This window comes from Rana temporaria, chromosome 9 (genome assembly GCF_905171775.1).
Source record: "Rana temporaria chromosome 9, aRanTem1.1, whole genome shotgun sequence".
Classification (NCBI taxonomy): Eukaryota; Metazoa; Chordata; class Amphibia; order Anura; family Ranidae; genus Rana; species Rana temporaria.
The window spans coordinates 143520761-143544991 of record NC_053497.1 but is presented as its reverse complement, the minus strand read 5'-3'; the positions used below and the strand labels follow the sequence as shown (position 1 = coordinate 143544991).

Here is a 24231-nt window from a genome sequence, read left to right as displayed (position 1 = left end):
AAGTCCCAATTTTTTGTAAAATTTCCACCGTGCTGCGACTCAAAATGATGATAATTCAGTGACCACCATCTCTAGCTAAAATGACGGCTCACTTCCAATGACCCCACTACAGAGTCCCAATATGCCTGTAAGTGTGTCTCTCAGGATGCCACGGGGTTACTCCTCCTCATGGGATCTCAATCAGTCGTGTGTGGCCAAAAAATAATAGGGGAAACCATAGTGTTCTCTGCTATGAAAATGTATTATACAACCACATACAGGGATTAAAAATACTCACATAGATATGTGCAAAACATGCACATCATTAGCGCTCTATGCTGACAAGGAAAAATCGTCCTGAAACGCTGCTCCTCCCAACTTGATGTTTTTTCCTTGTATGTCAGTGTAGAGAGATGATGACGTGCATGTTTTTACATATCTATGTGAGTATTTTTAATCCATGTGTGCAGTTGTACAATACATTTTCATAGCAGAGAGCACTATGGTTTCCCCTGATTATTTTTGATTGAGATCTCAAGAGGAGGTCATTGTGGTCCAGGGACATCTTTTGGAGGAGTAACCCAGTGGCATCCCGAGAGCCACACTTTCAAGCGATTGGGACTCTGTAGTGGGGTTGTCATTTGGAGGTGATCAGTCATTCCAGCTACTATTATTTCGAACTCTCACTTTAAGTTGCACCACGGTGGAAATTTTACAAAAAATTGGGACTTTATATTTCATATATTATTGGTTGAGCTACACCGGTTATGTTATATTGAATTTGGTTTGAGAGTCACATGTGGACACACTGATAGGTGTTGACAGTAATCACAATTGGCCTCATACAAGGCGACTAATATTTTAATTGAACAGTGTTTATTTAATATTGCGCTGATCATATATTATACAACAAAAAAAACGCGCTAACACAACACAGTTTTTAGGCGGCGGCTAGCGTGCGATGACAGAAAAATAAAACAATATAAAAAAGCCGCGCCAATATCCGCTGATCATATATTGCTTTATAAATACTTGGCTTTCCTCCCTGTAGCCCAAACTAGGTTTGGGCTACAGGGCCTAGAGTGCCTCATTGGGTTAATGTTACCTTGTGTTGTTTTATCAAAGTGGCCTGGAATAATTACCTAGTATTATCTGTACCTCTCACAATATCAGATGCCATAAGCCCTGAACTTCACTACACCAGCTTTCTATGCAGATGTGGCGCCTTCATTCGGGACCTTCCTGGCTACTGTCAATGTGATGCTGAACATGCTGGGAGAGGTGAGCCATCACAAGCGTTTTTATACTTTTCTCTGTAACTGCACTATTGTGACAAATTTCATCTCTTTGCAGATGGATAAGAAGAAAGATCCATTTTTTTCCATCTGCACCTTTTTCCAGCCTATCAGATGAAAGCAAGAACCTCAGGTGAGCTCCAATAACAAAACAGAGTTTGATTGACTTTGCTTAAGGTCTGATGAATTTTTGCTGTAAATTTTAAATGGGCTTTTTTTTTTTTTTTACTCTTTGCATCATGATGTGAACTAACACTCAAGCTTGAGACTACAAATTTCATATTTATAGTTACATATATTGTTACATAGGTGGTGAGGTAGAAAAAAGACACAAGTTCCCCAAGTCAAACCTATGTGTGTGATTATATGTCAGTATTACCTTGTATATCCCTGTATGTTGTGGTTGTTCAGGTACTTATCTAATAGTTTTTTGAACTATTGATGCTCCCCACTGAGATCACCGCCTGTGGAAGGGAATATCCTGGCCGCTCTTTCAGTAAAGAACCCTCTGCATAGTGTGTTGCACCTCTTTTCTCCTAATTTTAATGAGTAGCCACGTGTCTTGTTAAATTCCCTTCTGCGGTAAAGTTTTATCCCTATTGTGGGGTCACCAGTACGGTATTTGTAAATTGAAATCCTATCCCCCTCTCTCAAGCGTCTCTTCTCCAGAGAGCATAAGTTCAGCGCTCGCAACCTTTCCTCATAACTAATATCCTCCAGACCCTTTATTAGCTTTGTTGCCTTTCTTTGTACTCTCTCCATTTCCAGCACATCCTTCCTGAGGATTGGTGCCCAGAACTGGACGGCATACTCCAGGTGCGGCCGGACCAGAGTCATGTAGAATGGGAGAATTATCGCTTTATCCCTGGAGTTAAGACCTTTTTTAATGCATGACAATATTCTGTTTGCTTTGTTAGTGGCAGTTTGGCATTGCATGTCATTGCTGAGCCTATCATCTACTCGGACCCCCAGGTCCTTTTCCATCCTAGATTCCCCCAGAGGTTCTCCCGCCAGTGTACAGATTGCATTCATATTTTTGCCACCCAAATGCATTATTTAAAAATATTCTACATTAAACCTCATTTGCCATGTAGTTGCCCACCCCATTCATTTGTTTAGATTTTCTTGCAAGGTATTTAATACGTTTACTCACATTGTAAGCAGTAGTAGTGCCTTCTGTGACCACAAGATGGAGTTGGCTTCTTACAACAGAAGTTGCATGCTCTCAAACCTGTCTCAATGGTTGAGAGTCTCAGGGGTCTTCAAACTACGGCCCTCCAGGTGTTCAGAAACTACAATTCCCATCATGCCTAGTCATGTCTGTGAATGTCAGAGTTTTGCAATGCCTCATGGGATTTGTAGTTCCGCAACAGCTGGAGGGCCGTAGTTTGAGGATCCCTGGTTGAGACCTTTAGAGCCGGTTCACACTGGGGCGACTCGTCAGGCGACTCAGCTGCCTGACAAGTCGCGTCCCATTCTATTCAATAGAACCGTTCTAATAGGAGTGATGCAAGTCGCTCCGACTTAGATAAAGGTTCTTGTACGACTTTGGGGGTGACTTGCATTGACTTCAATACAGAAGTCATTTTGCAAGTCGCCTCTGAAGTCATCTTCAGGATGCCTTGCCGAGTCGCCCCCAAAGTGCCCCCGGCTCTTACAGGTTCTATCTGTGGAAGTTTTGACAAGTTCCCATGAAAATTTACCTTTAAAATTAAAAAAAAAAAAAACCCCTAAGCTAGCTGAAGCAATCTTTTTTTTTTTTTTCCCCCACCTCAGACTTAACCACAGCAAGAGACTTTGCTCATGATTTTATTCATAATTCCGTCTCCACTTTTGGTTTTGCATCATTTGTGGTATTTCAAACGTTATTTTATATATTTTTACTTTTTCGTTATTATTAATTATTTTTCCTAATCTCTTTTCATTCAGTCAGTATAAACCGTACCCACCCTCTTACACCCCCCACCCCGAATGGTTTGTCCTTTTCTTTTTTTTTTTTAAATCTACTGCTGTCTATTATAATTTTCTCCAGATATTGGAAGCCGTGGAGAGACTTTAAATCCACGGAGCATCTCTTTCTATATGTTTTAAATTGGCCCTCATCACAGCTACATAGATGTTCCAAATTATTATAATTTTCCACCCTTTCGAACCATTCTTTTATGTCAGGTTTTCTAATACTTAACCAGTTTCTTGGTATCAGTCCCTTTGCGGCATTTATCAGTGCTGGAATTAACGTTTTCTTATAACTACTATTTGATTCTTTTGATTTATGGAACAGGCAAGCTTGTATGGTATTAGGTACCTTTTTCCCAGTTATGGCTTCAATATACACCAGAATTTCCTGCCAATATTCCTTTATCATTGGACAGTCCCACCATATGTGTGTAGTTGTTCCTATCTGTCCACATTCTCTCCAACACAATGGCGTTTTATCTTTACTGAATTTATGCATAACTTCAGGTGTCCTGTGCCATCTCGCGATACATTTAAAATTTATTTTGATTGTAGTTATGTCAGTTGCGGTGTTATGTACGGATGCTATTATTCTTTCTACTTGTTGGTCTTCAAACTTCCTGAAGCAATCTTTTGAATTCAATGCGCCTATGACACTAAAAGTGAATGAAATATGTGCTGCTACTTAAAATAATAATTTCCACAGTAGCGTTTCAAAAATTAAATAATTTTTTGAGCACTAATGTGGAAATTATATTTGTATGTTTTTTTATAATTATAGATTTTTTTCACCTGATGGTTGAAAATCTTTTGGCTTAAAGGGGTTGTAAAGGAAAACATTTTTTCTCTTATCGTCCATGGACGGACACAGCTCCTTAACCAGTTCCCGACCCCCGCATGTACATATACGTCCACAATATGGCACGTACAGGCACATGGGCGTACAGGTACGTCCCCGCCTTACCCGGGTTCGGGGGTCCGATCGGGACCCCCTCCGGTACATGCGAGGGCCGGGAACGGTGTACGGGAGGTCCGGGAGGAGGGGGCGGCTATTGGTTTCCAGCCGTCCCCTCTCGATCTCCCTCCGCGAATGAGCTTCCACCTGAGCCCTCCCTGCCTGTGTAACTGTAAACACAGGCAGGGAGGAAGTGACGTTTTCTCCCCTCTGGCGGTCTTTTCGTCCGGTTCCAGAGGAGAGAAGACGTCAGTACTGTGAGTTGCACCAACAGCACACTGACACAGCACACATAGGCACATAACCCCCCCCCGATCACCCCCCCAGCACCCCCAGATCACCCCCTGTCACAGTGTCACTGATTGCAGTGATCATTTATTTTCTGATCACTGCTTTTAGTGTCAGTGTGACAGAAAAAAGTGTCAGGGCAGTTAGGTTTAGGCCCCTTTAGGTCCAGGGTAGCCCCCTACCCCCCCCCCCAATAAAGGTTTAACCCCTGATTGCCCCTAGAGTTAACCCTTTCACCCCTATTGCCAGTGTCACTAAGCGATCGGTTTCTGATCGCTGTATTAGTGTCACTGTTGCCGCTAGGCAGTTAGTTTTTTTTGAGGTTCGCCGCCAGGTTTATATAGCGTTAGGTACCCCCATAAATAAAGGTTTTAACCCCTGATTGCCCCTAGAGTTAACCCTTTCACCACTGATCACTGTATAAGTGTCACTGGTGACGTGGTTAGCCAGTTAGTTATTTAGTTATTTTAGGTTCGCCACCAGGTTTTTAGAAAGCGTTAGGTACCCCCATATATTACCGAATAAAGGTTTTAACCCCCTGATTGCCCCCTAGTTAACCCTTTCACCAGTGATCACCGTATAAGTGTTACGGTTGACGCTGGTTGGTTAGTTTGCTGTTTATAGCATCAGAGCACCCGCCGTATATAACCCAATAGGTTTAACCCCCTGATCACCCGGCGGGTGATATAAATTTAATTTTAGCGCCAGTCAGGGTCTGCGTCGCCCCAGGCAGCGTTAGGTTAGAGCCAGTACCGCTTACACCCACTCGCTAAGCATACACCCCCCTTAGTGGTATAGGATCTGAACGGATCGATACCTGATCTGATCAGATCTATACTAGCGTACCCAGCAGTTTAGGGTACCCAAAAATGCATTGTTAGCGGAATCAGCCCAGATACCCGCTAGCACCTGCGTTTTTCCCCTCTGCCCAGCCCAACCCACCCAAGTGCAGTATCGATCGATCACTGTCACTTACAAAACACAAGACACATAACTGCAGCGTTCGCAGAGACAGGCCTGATCCCTGCGATCGCTTACAGTTTTTTTTTAAGCGTTTTCTACATTTGCTTTTCTATAGTCAGGTGCTTTTTTTACCTGTGAATCCTTACCATTGTACCACTAAATTTAGAGTCCAAAATGGCAAACCGAAGGTACAATGATAAGCAGGCCTTGGAGTTCATGTGCATGTCAGATAGTGAAGAGGAGGAGGTCACGCATCTGACAGATTCTGGCTCAGAATATGAACCCATTTACGACAGCGGCTCCATGTCAGATAGCTCGCACGACGAAGTTGAGGTCCCTGCTAAGGCCAGGCGTACCCGATCCCATTCTGATGTTGTTGAGCAGCAAGAACCGCAGGACCCTCGTATGGAGCAGAGATCCAGTACTAGCGCCGCTATTCCTTCTGGTGGATTGTCAAGCACCAGCGGCCTAGTACACCCTGGTCGTTTATCCAGCACTGCAGTAACACTTGGTGACGTGGCGAGTCCCATAAGTGCAGTTCAAGCTGGCGATGTGGCAAGCACAAGTAGTGTCCCGCTGCCACCAAGAAGAAGACAGAGACAGGCCCGTCGTGCCCATAGTGCCCTTCCTGTAGAATTTGCCTATCCTGATTGGGTCCCCACCACTTCTACAGCACCTGTACTTCCCCCATTCACTGGCCAACCCGGTATTCAGGTGGATACAGCGAACTTTACGTCACTTGATTTTTATTCGCTGTATTTCACGGAAGATCTCTATAGATCTATTGTGGACCAGACTAATTTATATGCTGGTACCTACATCGCCGCTAACCCCCAGTCTCGCCTTGCCAAAGAATGGAAACCTCTCGAGGTTTCCGAATTTAAGACCTTTCTGGGCCTTGCCCTCAACATGGGCATACACAAATTTCCGTCATTGCGGATGTATTGGTCCACACATCCCATCGACCATATGCCCGTTTTCTCTGCTCACATGGCCAGGAAACGATACGAGGCGATCCTGCGGTTCCTGCATTTCAGTGACAATGCACTTTGTCGTCCACGTGGAGACCCTGAATTTGACCGGCTCTACAAAATTCGGCCCCTCGTAAACCATTTCAACGAACGTTTTGCAGCCTTGTTTAATCCCCAGCAGGTTGTATGCGTTGATGAGTCCCTGATTAAATTTGCTGGCCGCTTGTCTTTCAAACAGTACCTTCCCAGCAAGCGTTCCAGATACGGGGTCATGCTCTATAAGCTCTGTGACAGGGCCACAGGCTACACATGGAGCTTTAGGGTTTACGAGGGAAAAGATAGTCAGGTAGAGCCGGAAGGATGCCCAGATTACATGGGGAGCGCTGGCAAGATTGTTTGGGACTTGGTGTCACCCTTATTCGGAAAGGGGTACCATTTGTATGTGGACAATTTTTACAGCAGCGTGCCACTTTTTAGCCACTTATTTGATCAACAGATTGGAGCATGTGGCACCGTGTGACCTAATCGCCGGGGCTTCCCCCAGCGGCTTGTAGATGCCCGTATTAGGCCGGGGGCGAGAGCCTGCTGCAGATGTACAAATTTGCTCGCTGTGAAGTGGCGGGACAATAGGAATGTTTTCGTTCTTACCACCCTTCACGCAGACACGACAGTCCAAATTCATACGGCGACTGGTGTTGTGGAGAAACCCCTCTGTGTCCACGAATATAACCTTAATATGGGAGGGGTGGACCTCAACGACCAGTTAATGGCGCCGTATCATATTGCCCGTAAGACGAGACGCTGGTACAAAAAAGTGTCTCTACATTTATTTCAATTGGCTCTACTGAATGCTCATGTCGTATACAGAGCTTCAGGACGGAATGAATCCTTCCTTCAATTCCAGAGGGATATCATCACAGAACTCCTGTATCCAGGCGGTACTGTACCTCACCAGCCCCTACCAAATGCAGTAAGCCGACTGCATGAGAGGCATTTTTCTTATGTCCTCGAGAGTACCCCTACCCAACGAGCCCCCCAAAGAAAATGTCGTGTCTGTACCAAGCGCGGATTTAGGCGTGACACCCGTTATTTTTGTCCCAAATGTCCTGCCAATCCTGGTCTTTGTATTGGTGAATGTTTTGAACGCTTCCACACACGAGTTAATTATTAGTGTAGGGTGAAACATTTCACAGGCTAGGCTCACTTACACAGGGTCTCCCAAGATGCCATCGCATTTTGAGAGACCCAAACCTGGAACCGAAAAGTTGAAGTTACAGTTCACAGTTACAAAAAAAAGTGTTAAAAAAAAAAAAAAAAAAAAGTAAAAAATAAAAACACACAAAAAAATATAAAATAAAAAAAACAAAAATAGTTGTTGTTTTATTGTTCTCTCCCTCTCTATTCTCTCTCTATTGTTCTGCTCTTTTTTACTGTATTCTATTCTGCAAAGTTTTATTGTTGTTATGTTTTTTCATGCTTGCTTTTCAGGTATGTAATTTATTTTACTGTTTTCAGGTACGCCATTCAGCTGTTGCGCGGACTTATTTATCTTGACAGCAACAGCGTTTGCTCCCACGATATATAAAGCCGCGACTCCAGTGCTGTAGGAGGTGATTTCACCACCACAGTTAAAAAAAAGAGCATATATGCCGAAGCATGGGGGCAGCAGGGGCGGAGGAGCGATTTTGCTCCTAATGCCGCGTACATACGGTTGACATTCCTACGGAGGCTTTCCCGTGGAAAAGTCTGACCATGTGTACACGGCATAGAAAAGTCCGACCGTGTGTACGCGGCATAGAAAAGTCCGACCGTACGCGGCATAACTTTTTTGCGGGAGGATGCCCCTATGCTTCGGCATATATATATTTTAGGCACAGGTTGCGTTAAAAAATGTTTTATTTTTTACTATGTTTTTTTATAGGTATTTGCTTTGCAGGTATGGTATGATCTTAGGCCCCGTACTCACGACCAAACATGTCTGCTGAAACTGGTCCGCAGACCAGTTTCAGCAGACATGTTTGGCCGTGTGTTGGCCCGAGCGGACCATTTTGGGACGGATCGGACAGGTTTCCAGCGGACAACTGTTTCCCGGACTTGTTTTAAAACAGTCCGCTGGAAACCTGTCCGCCCGGACATGTACGGTCGTCTGTACAGACCTACCGTACATGTCCTGCCGCCCGCATCCCTCGCATGCGTCGAATGACTTAGACGCATGCGTGGAAGCATTTTTAAGGCGGCCCGCCCACGTCGCCGCGTCATTGTCGCGGCGACACCGCATCATCGACGCGGCGACACCGCGGACACGCCCCGCGTAATGTTTACGCGCGGGCTTCTGTTCGATGGTGTGTATAGCCATCGAACAGAAGTCCCCGGGCAGTCCCCGGCCAGACATGTCCGATGGAAACGGTCTGCAGACCGTTTTCATTGGACATGTCCTGCCGTGAGTACTCGGCCTCACTGTTATACTGGAATGTTACTTTGTTTTAATGTTAACCATCATTTGCTTAGCAGGTACGCCATTCAGTTGCAGTGCGGATTTATTTAGCGTGACAGTAACAGCGTTTGCTCCCACGATATATAAAGCCGCGACTCCAATGCTGTAGGAGGTGATTTCACCACTACAGTTCAAAAAAGAGCATATATGCCGGAGCATGGGGGCATTAGGGGCGGAGGAGCGATTTTGCTCCTAATGCCGCGTACATACGGTTGACATTCCTACGGAGGCTTTCCTGTGGAAAAGTCTGACCATGTGTACACGGCATAGAAAAGTCCGACCGTGTGTACGCGGCATAGAAAAGTCCGACCGTACGCGGCATAACTTTTTTGCGGGAGGATGCCCCCATGTTTCGGCATATATAAATGGTGCATGTATGCCCATCATTAGAAGTGGGTGGATGAAGGGAGGTATTCTAATGGTGGGCATACCCACCGATCAATCTTTTTTTTGTTCAGCCAACAGGCTGCATGAAAAAAAAAAAAGATTACAATACATGTCCAACAAGAACCATCAACGTACTGGTATGTTGCTGGACTTTGAATGGTTATACCAGAATGATGCCTGCGGGTTTAGGCATCATCTTGGTATCATTCTTTTCAGCCAGCGGTCGGCTTTCATGTAAAAGCAGTCCTAGCGGCTAATTAGCCTCTAGACTGCTTTTACATTCAGTGGGAGGGAATGTCCCCCCCCCCCCCAGATATAAACGGCGCCATTGAGAATATGGGAAAGCATTTTATCACACCGATCTTGGTGTGGTCAGATGCTTTGAGGGCAGAGGAAAGATCTAGGGTCTAATAGACCCCATTTAAAAAAAAAAAGAGTACCTGTCACTAACTATTGCTATCATAAGGGATATTTACATTCCCTGAGATAACAATAAAAATGGTAAAAAAATAAATAAATGTAAGGAACAGTTAACAAATAAAATAAAAAAAGTGAAATAAATATATAAAAAAATAAAAAAAAGCATCCCTGTCCCCCCCTGCTCTTGCGCAAAGGCGAACGCAAGCGTCGGTCTGGAGTCATATGTAAACAGCAATTGCACCATGCATGTGAGGTATCACCGCGAAGGGCAGATCGAGGGCAGTAATTTTAGCAGTAGACCTCCTCTGTAAATCTAATGTGGTAACCTGTAAAGGCTTTTAAATGCTTTTAAAAATGTATGTAGTTTGTCGCCACTGCGCGTTTGTGCGCAATTTTAAAGTATGTCGTGTTTGGTATCCATGTACTCGGCCTAAGATCATAATTTTTATTTCATCAATAATTTGGGCAATATAGTGTGTTTTAGTGCTTTAAAATAAAAAAAAAGTGTATTTTTTCCCCAAAAAATGCGTTTGAAAAAACGCTGCGCAAATACTGTGTGGAAAAAAATTTTGCAACACCCACCATTTTAATCTGTAGGGCCTTTGCTTTAAAAAAAAATATATAATGTTTGGGGGTTCAACTTAACTTTCTTGCAAAAAAATAATATGTTTTTATGTAAACAAACAGTGTCAGAAAGGGCTTTTTCTTCAAGTGGTTAGAAGAGTGGGTGATGTGTGACATAAGCTTCTAATTGTTGTGCATAAAATGCCAGGACAATTAAAAACCCCCCCAAATGACCCCATTTTGGAAAGTAGACACCCCAAGCTATTTGCTGAGAGGCATCTTAAGTCCATGGAATATTTTAGATTTTGACCCAAGTTGCGGGAAATATAAATATATATATATATATATATTTTTTTTTTTGCGCAAAGTTGTCACTAAATGATATATTGCTCAAACATGCCATGGGCATATGTGGATATACACCCCAAAATACATTCTGCTGCTTCTCCTGAGTACGGGGATACCACATGTGTGAGACTTTTTGGGAGCCTAGCCGCGTACGGGACCCCAAAAACCAATCACCGCCTTCAGGCTTTCTAAGGGTGTAAATTTTTGATTTCACTCCTCACTACCTATCACAGTTTCGAAGGCCATAAAATGCCAAAATAGCACAAAAAAAACCCCAAATGACCCCATTTTGGAAAGAAGACACCCCAAGGAAACTGCTGAGAGGCAAGTTGAGTCCATTGATTTTTTTTTTTTTTTGTCCAAAGTGATTGAATAATGAGAAAAAAAAAAAAAAAAAAAAATTGTCACTAAATGATATATTGCTCACACATGCCATGGTTATATGCCTTCAAGATTTGTGTGAGTGAAATCAAAAATTTATGTCCTTAGAAATCTTGAAGGCGGTGCTTGGTTTTCGGGGTCTCATACGCGGCTAGGCTCCCAAAAAGTCCCACACATGTGGTATCCCCGTACTCAGGAGAAGCAGCAGAATGTATTTTGGGGTGCAATTCCACATATAACCATGGCATGTGTGAGAAATATATCATTTAGTGACAATGTTTTGTACATTTTTTTTTTTTAATTTTTTTTGGTCATGATTCAATCACTTGGGGCAAAAAAATTAAATATTCCATGGACTCAACATGCCTCTCAGCAAATAGCTTGGGGTGTCTACTTTCCAAAATGGGGTCATTTGGGGGGGTTTTGTGCTATTTTGGCATTTTATGGCCTTCGAAACTGTGATAGGTAGTGAGGAGTGAAATCAAAAATTTACACCCTTAGAAAGCCTGAAGGCGGTGATTGGTTTTTGGGGTCCCGTACGCGGCTAGGCTCCCAAAAAGTCTCACACATGTGGTATCCCCGTACTCAGGAGAAGCAGCAGAATGTATTTTGGGGTGTATATCCACATATGCCCATGGCATGTTTGAGCAATATATCATTTAGTGACAACTTTGCGCAAAAATATATATATATATATATATATATATATTTATATTTCCCGCAACTTGGGTCAAAATCTAAAATATTCCATGGACTTAAGATGCCTCTCAGCAAATAGCTTGGGGTGTCTACTTTCCAAAATGGGGTCATTTGGGGGGGTTTTTAATTGTCCTGGCATTTTATGCACAACAATTAGAAGCTTATGTCACACATCACCCACTCTTCTAACCACTTGAAGAAAAAGCCCTTTCTGACACTGTTTGTTTACATAAAAACATATTATTTTTTTGCAAGAAAGTTAAGTTGAACCCCCAAACATTATATATTTTTTTAAAGCAAAGGCCCTACAGATTAAAATGGTGGGTGTTGCAAATTTTTTTTCCACACAGTATTTGCGCAGCGTTTTTTCAAACGCATTTTTTGGGGAAAAAATACACTTTTTTTTTATTTTAAAGCACTAAAACACACTATATTGCCCAAATTATTGATGAAATAAAAATTATGATCTTAGGCCGAGTACATGGATACCAAACATTTGCACCATACAGTGGAGGAGTGCCGACTCTCTCCCGAAGTTGTTAGACTAACGGACCTGCGGGTCCAGGGCCCTGTATATGTCTGTGATGTTTCACTGGATGCCGCGCCCTTGATATCCAGGGCTTTGGTTTCTGAGATGGCGCCTTCTCTGGTTGGAATACTGGTCTGCTGGCCAGGCCTCTAACATACGCCCTGACTGATTTACCTTTTTTGGGTGGGAGACCTTTGTGTCCTCGCTGGTTGACATTATCAATGATGTCCCTGGAGGGAAGAGCGCTCTCCTCCCTCAGGCCTCCAGGGGGAAGGGCCCCGCCGTGGGCCGGGTCCTTCTTTTTCCACACCAAAGCGGTCTTTTTCCATCAGTCAGGGGCCGCGGGCGAACATCCTGGGCCGACAAGGGCTCAGCTGGGGGGCTGATCCGTCCCTGGGTGCGTAAGCCAATTGCGCCGGCACCCAAACCCGCCAATGTATGTAGCTTCCCCTGCCCGTCTCTGAAGTGGGGGGGGTCGCCTTTGCTGTTAACAGCTCGGTGAACCTCCCTGCTCTCCGACAGTGGGTCTGCGAGGTGGTATCTTCGGGGTACTAGATAGGGTCCCTTCCGATCCACCGAACAGTTTTCTTCCCTCGTGTCTCCCTCTCCCGGCTCGGTCTGCCTTTAAGCAGTATGGGACTTGCTAAGCTGCGGTGTGATTTTATCTTTTCCGCAGGACTAGTGGTTTGAGGGACTCTATCCAAATCCCCTCTCGGTCCCAAGGATGGGCATGGTCCATCCGATTTTGGGCTTCAAGGACCTAAAGGCCTTTGTGAATGATGGGTAGGTCCGCTCGGAATCCATTCGCTCAGTGGGGTAGCCACTTGCACTTCGGTGCAGAAGGCCATAGGTACGACCCACCATGGGGCTGCTACCTATATAGCTTTTAGCTGCGCTCCATCCGGGGGACTTTCTGGCGTCCTTGGACATAAGGACACATACATGCTTCCACTTTGCGCAAGTCATAGAGGTTTTCTGTGCCTCGCGATGGGGATGCCCACGGTCAGTTGTGGTCCTTCCTTTTGAACTGGCGCCAGCACCAATGATTTTCACCAAGGAGTTTTGCACTTATCCTATCCTTGTTGGGACAGCGAGGCTTTGCCGTCGTGGCTACTTGGACGACTTCCTGACTCAGAGGTTGTGTCTGTGGCTTTTCGGACTCTCCGTGAATTCGGGTGGGTGTTAAACATTTGGAGTCGGCCCTGGTTCCAACTCAGTTTGGAATGTTTACGACTTCCGGACTCCTCGTGGCGAAGGTCTTTTTTCTCCCTGGAGAACTTGCAGACTCTTCAGTCGGTGGTGATGATTGACATCACGCAATTGGTCTCTCCGTTTGCAAGCAAATTCTAGGTCTGTGGGTAGCCTCCTCCGAGGCGGTACCGTATGCCCAGTTCCACGCTCGTGTTTTTTTCCAGAGGGAAATGCTGTCCAAGTGGTACGAATCTCTGGTCTCTGAATCATCAGATTCAGGTACGCCACCTAGTCAGTGTCTCTCTGAATTGGTGGCTGGGATCCCTGACTTTTCGGGCCGGGAGGTGGTTTCTTCCTTTCTGTGGAGATTACAACGGACGCCAACCTCTAGGGTTGTGAGGGTGCCTGGGGGGTCCAGTCGGCCCAGAGTCGCTGGACTTGAGTGGACCTACGGCCACACAGACCTATATGCTCCCATTCTCGTCGGATCTCGGTAACTACCCAAGCTCGGGCCTGGTTAGCACCTGGGTGGGAGTCCGCCTGTAAATACCAGGTGCCGTAGACCTTGTCTACCGTTACTTGCCCTAGTACTGTGGGCGGTCAGGCTATGCCTCTCCTCGTGGTCGAGGGGGTTGCAAGGTCGTCTGATCTTGATTCAACCTGACAACGCCACGCCGGTGGCTTCGGGCTACCATCAGGTATGCCGGCAGGCGGGCCACTGGAGTCGCCTGATGTTGAACCAGGACAACTGGTCTTGGCACATGGAGTCAACTCCCTGGCAGGAGGTGAGCCTCGCAGGGCATGGCTCCTAGCCACTCGTCTCAGCCACAGGGGTATCAAGGTTAGTGGCCAGATCTAGCGATCTGGTACAGACACGCAAGTTGCGCTGGTGGCCCTGTGGGGTCTGTCTCGGCGACTTTATGCCTTTCCCTCATTGTAGTGGATTCCCCAGCTGCTCCACAGAGTGGAGGCTGAGGAATTCCGATGATTTTAATAGCTCCAGATCCTGGGTGCGCCGATTTCGGCCGCCTGGTAGCGAAGGTACCCTGGCTGTTGCCAGGGCAGGAGGTCCTTCTGTCTCGAGGTTCCATACTTCCTCCTGTTGTACAGTCACTGACTTGCTCAACAGGGCTATTGGAAGCCAGACTTTAAGGGACCGGGGTCTGTCCGACTCGGTCACCTCAACAATGCTGAGGGCACGGTAGTCTTCTTCCGGTGAACCTACCGTCCCGTCTGGCAAACCTACATCTCTGGGTGCGAAGAGATGTAGTGACATCCACGGACGTACTCGGGGTCCATCAGCCTGCTGTTTTTACAGCTTGATGGATCAAAAAATTAGCTTAGAGCACCGTTTGGGGGCAGATTTCAGCTTTGGCTGTGTTCTTTCAGTGGCCTTATTGCGGACGTTCCCTGGTGGGTACCTTTTTTGTAGAGGGGGCTTGTCCTATACCTTTCCCCCTTGGCCCATCTTTTCCCCCATGAGTTTTGACTCTGGCGCTCTTGGTTCTTCGGGAATCTTCCTTTTGGAAACATCAGAGAGATTTTCTCTTGACACTATCTTAGAAGTGGCACCTTTAAGTGGCTTTTACCTCTGTTAGAGGGGTTTCTGAGTTGGCGCTCTTGTCTTGCAAGCCGCCATGTTTGATCCTTCATAGCCTTAGGTGGTGGTGCGTCCGCGACCTTCCCTTCTTCCGAAGGTGGTTTTGGCTTTTTCGCCAGAATAAGGACATTGTTTCTCGGCCGCCGCATCCTACGGAAGTTGCCTTTCATACTTTAGGCGTGGTACGCACTTTGCGGGTATACTAGCCTGCTACGGCTCTGTTTCGGAAGATCTGACTCTTTTGTGTCGATGTCTGGTCCACAAAAGAGGACTGACAATCTCGTTGCCCACCATTTCTCGGTGGATTAGGTAGGCTGTCATACAGACCTGTGTTCTTAAGGGGCGGGACCCCCTTTTCCGGTCCGACAACATGCGTCGGTCTCAGGTGTGCGAGGCGGCGACTTGGTCGTCCGTTCACAGCCTTTCCAGAATTTACATGGTTGCTGTGAGTGCATCTTCTGATGCTTTCTTTCGGCCCGCTAGTGTTTGCAGGCGGCCGTTTGAAGTTGCATCTCCTCCGTTTGAGGAGCTCTGCTTGTTTTGGGTGAAGTTAAAATTGGTTTTATTGATATATTTCCCACCCCTCGTTTTGACACTGCTTGGGGACGTCCCACTTGTCAAGACTTAAGGAGCTGTGTCCATCCATGGACGATAAGAGAAAATAGGATTTTTTGTACTCACCGTAAAATCCTTTTCTCTGACGTCCATGGACGGATACAGCTCCCACCCCTCCTTTTTAGGTTTGTACTGCTTGTTACGAACTGAGGCTGCAAGCTGCAGTGAGGAGGGTTATGTCTGGAGGGACCGCCCCCCTGGGCGGGGCTGTTCAACTCTGTTAATGTAACATGTATTTAACATGTTTTTGCCTAGTCCTCTCCTGTAAACAGGGAACAAAACCTACTTGTCAAGACTTAAGAAGAACAGAAACAGAAACTAGAATGCCGGAGGTGATATAGATGAAGGAATGTAATAGGTATTTACTCGTTTTTTAACAGAATCATTCCACTATTCTGTCTGTCTACCTTGCAGACATTCATTTTAGGCAAAAAAAAAATCCTTTACAACTCCTTTAAGTTTTGCTTGTTGTTTCCACCAGGCCTCTTCTATTTATCATTGAGAACTGTTTCTACCTGTTCATGTCACAAGCCTTGCGTTATCTTCGTCATCCGTCAGTCCACCCCAGAGACAAAGAACGCATGAAGCAGGAGCTCGCCTCTGAACTGGTATGCATAGTACATAAATGAATTGTGTTTGATAATAAGCTGATATTTGGGAGACCTCGGTTTGACATACAGTGCATCCAGAAAGTCAACACAGCTCTTCACTTTTTCCACATTTTGTTATGTTTCAGCCTTATTTAAAAATGTATTAAATTTATAACTTGCTTCAAAATTCTACAAACAATGCCCCATAATGACAGCACAAAAGAAGTTTTGTTTGAAATCTTTGCAAATGTATATATAAATAAATCACATGTACATAAGGCTGCTTTCACACTGAAGCAGGTGGGCGCTGCTAGTAAAACGCTGCTAGTTTTAGCGGCGCTTTACCGTCATTTTAGCAGTGCTAGTCGGCCGCTAGCTGGGCTCTTTTAACCCACGCTAGCGGCCGACAAAGGTAACAATGCACCTGTGTAGCACCGCTGCTGAAATGCTTTGCAGGCGCTTCGGCAGTGGTGCCTATTAATTTCAATGGGCAGGAGCAGTGTATACACCGCTCTTTCACTGCTCCAAAGATGCTGCTTGCAGGACTTTTTTTTTTAAACACCCTGCCAGCGCATCGCCTCAGTGGGAAAGCACTTGGGCTTTCACACTGAGACTGCAGGGGAGCCGTTTTTCAGGTGCTTTACAGGTGCTATGTTTGGCCCCAAAAAAGTGCCTGAAAAACGCCCCAGTGTGAAAGGGGTCTAAGTATTCACAGTCTTTGCCATGACACTCAAAATTGAGCTCAGGTGCATCCTGTGTCCACTGATTATGCTTGAGATGTTTTACAACTTGATTGGAGTCCACCTGTGGTAAATTCAGCGGATTGGACATGATTTGAAAAGGCACACGCCTGTCTATATAAGATCTCACAGTTAACAGGGCATGTTGGAGAACAAACCATGAAGTCAAAGGAATTGTCTGTAGACCTCCAAGACAGGATTGTATAGAGGCACAGGTCTGGGGAAGGGTACAGAAAAATGACTGCAGCATTTGAAGGTTCCAATGAGCACAATGGCCCCCATCATCTATAAATGGAAGAAGTTTGGAAGCACCAGGACTCTTCCTAGAGTGGGTCTCCCCAGCCAAACTGAGCGATGGGGGAGGGAGAAGGGCCTTAGTCAGGGAGGTGACCAAGAACCCTATGGTCACTCTTACAGAGCTCCAGCATTTCTCTGTGGAGAGAGGAGAACCTTCCAGAAGAACAACCATCTCTGCAGCACTCCAAACAATCAGGCCTGTATGGTAGAGTGGCCAGACAGAAGCCACTCAGTAAAAGGCACATGACAGCCCACCCAGAGTTTGCCAAAGGGCACCTGAAGAACTCTCAGACCATGGGAAACAATATTTTCTGGTCTGATGAAACAGATTGAACTTTTTGGCATGAATGGCAAGGGTCATGTCTGGAGGAAACCAGGCACCGCTCATCACCCGGCCAATACCATCCCTACAGTGAAGCATGGTGGTGGCGGCAGCATCATGCTGTGGAGTTGTTTTCCAGCAGCAGGAGCTGGGAGACTAGTTAGGATCATGGAAAAGATGAATGCAGCAATGTACAGAGACATCCTTGGTGAAAACCTGCTCCAGAGCACTCTGGGGCAAAAGTTCATCTTCCAACAGGACAACGACCTTAAAAATGTATTTTTTTTTTTTTTAAATAACAAACATGTTATACTTGCCTCCACTGTGCAGCTCGTTTTGCACAGAGTGGCCCCGAACCTGGTCTTCTGGGGTCCCTCGGCGGCTGTCTCGGCTCCCCCGAACCCCCCCCCCCCGCAATTACTCAACACCTTAATGCAAGCTCGCATGGTGTTGAGTTCCTGTGGGCGCGCTGCCGTGATGCGGCTTTTGCCACTCACTGTATCACTTGGCCCCGCCCCCACGCATCATTGGATGTGTTTGACGGCAGTGCAAGCCTATGTCTGCGCTGCTTTCAATCCATCCAGTGTAGCCAATCAACGGCCAGGCTGAGCGGCAAAGAGGATGTCAGGGACGAGCGCGGGACTTTCAAGGGTTCAGGTAAGCATAACGGGGGCTGGGGGGGTATTGTTTTTTCACCTTAATGCATAGGATGCATTAAGGTGAAAAAACATTTACCTTTACAACTCCTTTAAGCACACAGCCAAGATAACAAAGAAGTGGCTATGGGACAACTCGGTGAATGTCTTTGAGTGGCCGCCCAGACTTAAACATCTCTGGAGAGAGCTGAAAAAAATCTGTGCACCGACGCGCCCCATCCAACCTTATGGAGCTTGAGAGGTCCTGCAAAGAAGAATGTGAGAAACTGCCCAAGCTTGTAGCATCATACTCCAAAACATTTGAGGCTGTGATTGGTGGTAAAGGTGATTCAACAAAGTATTGAGCAAAGGCTGTGAATTTTTATGTACATGGGATTTTTCTTACGTATTTTATTTTTAATACATTTGCAAAGATTTCGAACTTCTTTCCCATTGTCATTATGGGGGTACTGTTTGTAGAATTTGAGGAAAATAATGAATTTGATTTTTGAATAAGGCCCCTTTCACACGGATGGACGGTTCAGGCCCGGCTGTCAGTTTTGACGGCGGACCTGAACGGCCACTCCATGCAGTCCTATGGAGCGTCGGATGCCAGCGGAGACATGTCCGCTGACATCAGACTCGAGCCGATAAAATCAGACGTATGGCGATACGTCCATATATCCGCCCATATCGGATTGGGTGAGATCAGATGAAAACATTTCATCAGATCGCTCCATAGAAATCAGCGGCGCTGCACAAGCCCCTCAGTGAACAGAGAGGAGCTTGTCATCCGCCAGCTCAGCGAAGATCTGCGGACTCATCTCCCGCTGAGCTGGCGGGAGCAGGCAGACTTCGTAGCGACGGAGTCCACCTCGTGTGTAACTGGCCTAAGGTTGTAACATAACAAAATGTGGGAAAAGTGAAGCACCGTGAATACTTTCCTGATGCACTGTATGTGTATGTTATTTGTTGTTTTACCCCTAGTACAGCCCAGAAACAATAGTGCATCCTTAGTATGTTTTAGATAAAAAAAAAAAAAACAACAGATACCAAATAAAAAAAATATATATATATATTTTTTTAAATCCTATCCAAAAATATAGTGACCCTGACATGTGATCCTTACCCTATGGCCCTAGAGCAAACCAGGCGGGTGTAGAATTAGGCCTCTCTATCAGCACGCTAAAGGTGCAGGCCCCCCACCGCCTTGAGTGTATTTCTTCAGGTCTCCCTGCAGCAAGATTGATTCAGGCCAGTGAGGGTTCGGGCCTGGGATCTGTCTTTGGTCCTCAGGGCGCATACAGGCAGTCCCTTTGAACCCCTGCAGAAATCAGAGGTTAAGTGGGTAGTCTCAAAGACAGTATTTTTGGTCACAAATCACCTCTGCTAGAAGGGTGAGTGAATTGCAGTCGCTCTCAATTCGAGACCCGTTTTGTACATGTTGGAGGATAGGGTTGTGCTCAAAACAGACCCAGGTTTTCTCCCCAAAGTGTCCTCGCTTCATAGAACGCAAGATATCATTCTGCCAACATTTTATTGCCCCTCAGAGGTTGGTGAGGAAGGAAGTTTTCATTTAATAGACTTTAGAAGAAGCCTTTTGGCTTATCTTGAGGTCAATGTCTGGCTTATCAATGTCGGAGCGTTTGTTGTACCAGTGTGAACCCGGCCTTAATGCTCATGGAATCACTGTGCTTTATTGGCTAGCAAACTCGCCTAAACCTAAACACTGTTGAGAATTTGTGGGGTATTGTCAAGGGGAAGATAAGACAGCAGACCCAACGGGAGCCGCCTTTCATGGCATGACCCCATAGTGTACTCTTTCAAGACGGCGCATGCGCTGCTGAAGTCGTCGCTCGGGGAAATTGCAAATATCTCTGAGATTTTGTAGGTCTCGGAGATATTGCAAGCACCTACAGGTAAGCCTCAATCTAGGCTTACCTGTGGGTTTAACTTGTCCCTGAGGGTTTACTTCCTTTTCAAGGTCTTGGGCGAATGTGTTTCCTGTCAGGGGGAGCCCTATGTCTCAGAGGCTGTCCTGGAAGACTCCTAAAAAAAAGTTACTGGTAAGTCTAACTCCGTTTTTTTACATACATTTGTTTGTTTACATAAGGAGCAAAATATACACAGGGAAGATTTAAAACTGGAGTGCGCAGAATTTGGTGCAGATGTGCAAAGTAACTACTTCACTGAAGCTTTGACAGTCAAACCTGAAAGCTAACAAGCTGAATATAGAAGCTGATTGGCTACCATGCACAGCTACACCAAATTCTACAGTAAATGCTTCAGATATAGTAAATCTCCCCCATTTAGATTTCTTTCCATTCAGAAGTGAGAGAGAGAAAACACGGATGGCTGCAAGGTGAGTCCTGAGGCCATGAGAGTAGCAATTGGGAAACCAGGAGCGAGAGCCCAGTCTCTGTCCTGGGAGCGTGCAGCACAGTACTTTCCCAGTACAAAGACAGGTACACATAGAGGTGCATCTCATAAAATGTAAAAAGGTCATTTATTTCAGTAATTCAGTTAAAAAAGCAAAACCCCTATTTTGTGTACATGCGTTACACACAGAGTAATATATTTCAAGCATTTCTTTCTTTTAATTTTGATGAATATGGCTTACCGCTAGTGAAAACCCCAAATTCTGTATCTCAGAAAATTTGAATAATACACAAGACCAATAAAAAAAAAGGATTTTTAATACAGAAAAAGTATCTCCATGTACAGTGTAGTAGGCACTCAATACTTGGTTGGGACTCCTTTTGCGTGAATTACAGCATCAATGCAGTGTGGCATGGAGGTGATCAGCCTGTGGCACTGCTGAGGAGTTATAGAAGCCCAGGTTGCTTTGATACTGCCCTGAGACTGTATCCGGAAGTGACGCTCTGCCGTTTGCGCTCCACGGCTGCGTTCCACCGCGCCGAATGTGGCGTTCCTGCCTGCCTCCCCCCGTACCAGCGCTGTGATACCATCTAGGGACCTCCAGAGACACCGCACTCGGCCCTTACTGTGTGGATTAAACATCACGCTGCCTGAAGCCTGTAAGAAGATCTTCCCAGCAGAGTCTATGCACTCCAGATGCCAGCCACAGATGACACCAGTATTTCAATACCTGTATCCCCTGTATCCTTGTGAGTAACCCCTCATAAGAATTGTTGTTGTTTGTCCTTTTTATTAAACTACATACTACGCTTAGAGGGCGCCGCTTTTTGTTTCTCTTGTTGTTTCTCTTGTTGTTGTTCCAGAATTGCTTCTTCTTGACAGCTGGCAGCCCTCCAAGCAAGAGTGTATATCAAATCTAATATAACTTGTGTTACTGCTCCACAAACTTTTCTATGGACTGGACTTTTATCACAAATAATTTTAATTTTCTAATTTTGATTATATTTTTAACAAATCTCTCATGAACAGCTGAATTTGATCACTGCCCCATTCCTAAAATCCTCCCCTTTTTTCATTTCATTTTTTAAACTTTCAGCCATTACATGAGTTTCACCATTCCACCCTTCCCCTCTTTAAGCGTGTATTTTTATCTCCTTCATTTCATTTTGGTGAGCGCTTGATTTTATTTGTTTTTTGTCTGATAGAGGCCTTCAGCTCATCTGCATTGTTGGGTCTGGTGTCTCTCATCTTCTTCTTGACAATACCCCACAGATTCTCTATGGGGTTTAGGTCAGGCAAGTGTGCTGCCAATCAAGCACAGTGGTACCATGACCATTAAACCAGGTACTGGTACTTTTGGCAGTGTGGACAGGTGCCAAGTCCTGCTGGAAAATTAAATCAGCATCTCCATAAAGATGGTCAGCAGAGGGAAGCATGAAGTGCTCTAGAAATTTCCTGGTAGAGAGCTGGGCTGACTTAGGACATGATAAAACACAGAGGACCAACACCAGCAGATGACATAGCTTCCCAAATCATCACTGACTGAAAACTTCACACTGGACTTCATGCAACTTGGATTCTGTGCCTCTCAACTCTTCCTCCATTAAATGCAACATTTTCCACAGTCAGTAACAGTTTAGGGGAGCCATGTCATCTGCTGGTGTTGGTCCTCTGTGTTTTGTCAAGTCCAAAGTCAGCACAGCTCTCTACCAGGAAATTCTAGAGCACTTCATACTTCCCTCTGCTGACCAGCTTTACGGAGATGCTGATTTCATTTTACAGCACCTGCCCACACTGCCAAATGTACCAATACCTGGTTTAGGCCGCGTTCACACTGGTACGACACAACAGTCGTACTACTTTGGATCTGACTTTGCCCTGCGACTTGAAGTCCAACATGCGTCCGACTTCAATGAACAGGGATCTGACTTTGATCCCGACAATGCCAGGCACTGTGTCTGGTATGCATCTTTAGGGGGAAATCCATGCCAAATTTGAAAAAACGGCATGGGTTCCCCCTCCAAGAGCATACCAGGCTTTTCAGTCTGGTATGGATTTTAAGGGGAACCCCCTACGCCCGAAAAAAAACATCATTGGGGGTGGACGAGTGAGCACCCCACCCCCCCTTTCTGAACCGTACCAGGCCACATGCCCTCAACATGGGGGGGGGGGGGGGTGATTTTGATGAGGACAAGGGCTTTGTCCCAACAACCCTTGCTCAGTGGCTGTCAGAGTCTGCGGGCTTATCGGAATCTGGGGCCCCCAGATCCTGGCCCCCCACCCTATGTGAATGAGTATGGGGTACATCGTTCCCATACACCTGAAAAGGTGTCCAAAATGAAACGCGCTACACAGATTTACTAAGCAGCTCCGGGGCTCCCAATGTCGGAGCGTTTGTCGTGCCAGTGTGAACCCGGCCTTAATGATCCTGGTATCACTGTGCTTAATTGGCCAGCAAACTCGCCTGACCTAAACCCTGTTGAGAATTTGTGGGGTATTGTCAAGGGGAAGATGAGACAGCAGACCCAACAATGCAGATGAGCTGTGAAGGCCACTATAAAAGAAACCTGGGCTTCCATAACACCTCAACAGTGCCACAGGCTGATCACCTCCATGCCACACTGCATTCATGTAGCAATTCATGCAAAAAGGAGCCCCGACCAAGTATTGAGTGCATACTATACTTTTTTTTTAATGGTCTTATGCAATATTCAAATTCTCTAGAGGATACAGAATTTGAGGTTTCACTAGCTTTAAAGCCACAATCATTAAAATGAAATAAATTTACTTTGAGAATATTCTGATGTTATGAGCTGCACCTGTATATGTGGCCTCACGGAGAAAAACCCACTTCTTTGAGGCCGCATACGGGAAGAGGTTAATGTCGCCTAACCCTGGCTCTTCACGTTCTGTGCATCCTCCTAGCAGAAGCTAATACCCCAGTGATTGTGTGTAAAGCTCTAGGAATGACCATTCATACAGCTGTATAATATGGATCTCTAATCATCCATTCTCTCATTTCAGAGCACTCTGGTCTCCAGCCTATCATGGTACATGCGATGTGGCATCCCTTCCTCTCCTGCAGCTGGCCAAAAAGGTAGCTCTTGAAGCCCAGGAGCCAAAAATTCAGCTGCTCCAAGCATTTTTATACGACATGTACAGAGATAGGAACTATTGGGGACTGATTGAAGAATGTACATAATCTCATTGACCAAGTCCATGGACCACAACCAACCATTAGACTGCTACCACCAAGAGACCACCGACCATTGTTTTGATACAGGTTTGTTAACCAAGAAGACCAGAAAGTATCTTTTTAAAATGCCACATATTCATCATGTATACAAGCATAGGCAGTGCAGATTTAAGTAACAAAGCAACCAATCTGATTTTGAATTGCTGTAGTCAGAGATGAGGAAATGGTTTGGTTGATGTGTTGCACGGCCCTTACAGGAGACTAAACTGCCTCATGGTGGTGTCATTGCATGCAGAGCTTGACACCACCATGCCCACTGTGCCGCCCTTCATTTTTCTTTTTGTATGATGGTTTGTTTTTTTCCTTGAAGACGGCTTGTATTTTTGACATCCTATTTATACTGAAAGTAAAAGAAACTTGATAACATGTTGCATTCT

At 45.5% G+C, this 24231-nt stretch overlaps 1 long non-coding RNA gene across 1 annotated transcript; it reads left to right on the top strand.

Annotated features, from left to right (window-relative positions):
• Positions 1-16046: 16046 nt before the first annotated feature.
• LOC120914167 lies at positions 16047-24220 on the top strand. Its single transcript, XR_005743630.1, has 2 exons — positions 16047-16243; positions 23623-24220. It is a non-coding gene; the product is annotated as an uncharacterized LOC120914167 (long non-coding RNA).
• The last annotated feature ends 11 nt before the right edge of the window (positions 24221-24231 follow it).